The following is a 2,500-nucleotide window of genomic DNA, read 5'->3' as shown; positions in this document are numbered from 1 at the left end:
GCCGCTCGGGACTTAAGCCCGGAGCCCGGGGCAGGGCGACCCCGGACGGACGGGGCTCCGCCTGGCCCCTGCCCGCGGGGGCAGGCTCCGGGTTGACCTGGTGGCCGGACGGGGAATAAGCCCGGAGCCCGGGGCAGGGCGACCCCGGACGGACGGGGGTCCGCCGGCCCCTGCCCGCGGGGGCAGGCTCCGGGTTGACCTGGTGGCCGCTCGGGACTTAAGCCCGGAGCCCGGGGCAGGGCGACCCCGGACGGACGGGGGTATGCCGGCCCCTGCCCGCGGGGGCAGGCTCCGGGTTGACCTGGTGGCCGGTTTGCTTTCGGGCCACCAGGTCAACCCGCTGCCTGTATGGGGTTGACCTGGTGGCCGCTTTCCTTCCCGGCCACCAGGTCAACCCGCTGAATGTATGGGGTTGACCTGCTGGCCGCTTTCCTTCCCGGCCACCAGGTCAACCCGCTGAATGTATGGGGTTGACCTGCTGGCCGCTTTTCTTCCCGGCCACCAGGTCAACCCGCTGAATGTATGGGGTTGACCTGCTGGCCGCTTTCCTTCCCGGCCACCAGGTCAACCCGCTGAATGTATGGGGTTGACCTGCTGGCCGCTTTCCTTCCCGGCCACCAGGTCAACCCGCTGAATGTATGGGGTTGACCTGCTGGCCGCTTTTCTTCCCGGCCACCAGGTCAACCCGCTGAATGTATGGGGTTGACCTGCTGGCCGCTTTCCTTCCCGGCCACCAGGTCAACCCGCTGAATGTATGGGGTTGACCTGCTGGCCGCTTTCCTTCCCGGCCACCAGGTCAACCCGCTGAATGTATGGGGTTGACCTGCTGGCCGCTTTCCTTCCCGGCCACCAGGTCAACCCGCTGAATGTATGGGGTTGACCTGCTGGCCGCTTTCCTTCCCGGCCACCAGGTCAACCCGCTGAATGTATGGGGTTGACCTGCTGGCCGCTTTCCTTCCCGGCCACCAGGTCAACCCGCTGAATGTATGGGGTTGACCTGCTGGCCGCTTTCCTTCCCGGCCACCAGGTCAACCCGCTGAATGTATGGGGTTGACCTGCTGGCCGCTTTCCTTCCCGGCCACCAGGTCAACCCGCTGAAAGTATGGGGTTGACCTGGTGGCCGCTTTCCTTCCCGGCCACCAGGTCAACCCGCTGAAAGTATGGGGTTGACCTGGTGGCCGCTTTCCTTCCCGGCCACCAGGTCAACCCGCTGCCGGCATGGGGTTGACCTGCTGGCCGCAGAGGGGCAGGCTCCGGGTTGACCTGGTGGCCGGACGGGGATTAAGCCCCGGCTCGGAGCAGGGCAAGCCCGGGCGGAGGGGGGTCCGCTTGGCCCCTGCCCGCGGGGGCAGGCTCCGGGTTGACCTGGTGGCCGGTTTGCTTTCGGGCCACCAGGTCAACCCGCTGAATGTATGGGGTTGACCTGCTGGCCGCTTTCCTTCCCGGCCACCAGGTCAACCCGCTGAATGTATGGGGTTGACCTGCTGGCCGCTTTCCTTCCCGGCCACCAGGTCAACCCGCTGAATGTATGGGGTTGACCTGCTGGCCGCTTTCCTTCCCGGCCACCAGGTCAACCCGCTGAATGTATGGGGTTGACCTGCTGGCCGCTTTCCTTCCCGGCCACCAGGTCAACCCGCTGAATGTATGGGGTTGACCTGCTGGCCGCTTTCCTTCCCGGCCACCAGGTCAACCCGCTGAAAGTATGGGGTTGACCTGCTGGCCGCTTTCCTTCCCGTCCACCAGGTCAACCCGCTGAATGTATGGGGTTGACCTGCTGGCCGCTCTGCTTCCCGGCCACCAGGTCAACCCCCTGCCGGTATGGGGTTGACCTGCTGGCCGCAGAGGGGCAGGCTCCGGGTTGACCTGGTGGCCGGCAGGGACTTCAGCCCCAGGGCCCCTGGCAGGGCGACCCTGCCCTTGTTCCCCAGAAAAGGAGAGAGCTGGCTCGCAGCGGGAAAAGCTGCCTACGGCACCTGGGATTCCCAGGCGGTCACCCATCCAAGTACTAGCCAGGCCCGGGACGGTTTACCTTCCGAGATCGGACGGGATCGGGGGCCTTCCGTCCGGTATGGCCGTAGGCACTCGGCTCCGGTCCGCCTCGTCCCCTTTCCCTTACTGACTCCCCTGCCTCGGGTGGGCCCGATCCTTTTTTCCGTTTTTTTTTTCGCTCCGGAGGCTTCATGAGCCCCCCCCCAACACCCCTTTGGGGGTCGGTGAAAATTTTTTTTTCAGACTTCCAGGGGCCCGATCCTGGCCGCGGGCACCCGGCTCCGGGCACCCGGCTCCGGGCCGCCTCGTCCCCTTTCCCTTACTGACTCCGCTGCCTCGGGTGGGCCCGATCCTTTTTTCCGTTTTTTTTTTTCCGCTCCGGAGGCTTCGTGAGCCCCCCCCAACACCACTTTGGGGGTCGGTGAAAAAATTTTTTTCAGACTTCCAGGGGCCCGATCCTGGCCGCGGGCACCCGGCTCCGGGCACCCGGCTCCGGGCCGCCTCGTCCCCT

General features: G+C 66.0%; 1 non-coding gene across 1 annotated transcript; it reads right to left on the bottom strand.

The window, feature by feature from the left end:
- Window positions 1-1,961: 1,961 nt before the first annotated feature.
- LOC141979715 (5S ribosomal RNA) lies at window positions 1,962-2,080 on the bottom strand. Its single transcript, XR_012637109.1, has one exon. It is a non-coding gene; the product is annotated as a 5S ribosomal RNA (ribosomal RNA).
- Between the last annotated feature and the right edge of the window lie 420 nt (window positions 2,081-2,500).

The sequence above is a fragment of the Natator depressus genome, chromosome 28, assembly GCF_965152275.1.
Source record: "Natator depressus isolate rNatDep1 chromosome 28, rNatDep2.hap1, whole genome shotgun sequence".
Lineage (NCBI taxonomy): Eukaryota > Metazoa > Chordata > Testudines > Cheloniidae > Natator > Natator depressus.
Note: the sequence above shows the minus strand (reverse complement) of the source record. Positions and strands in the feature narration are given on the sequence as shown.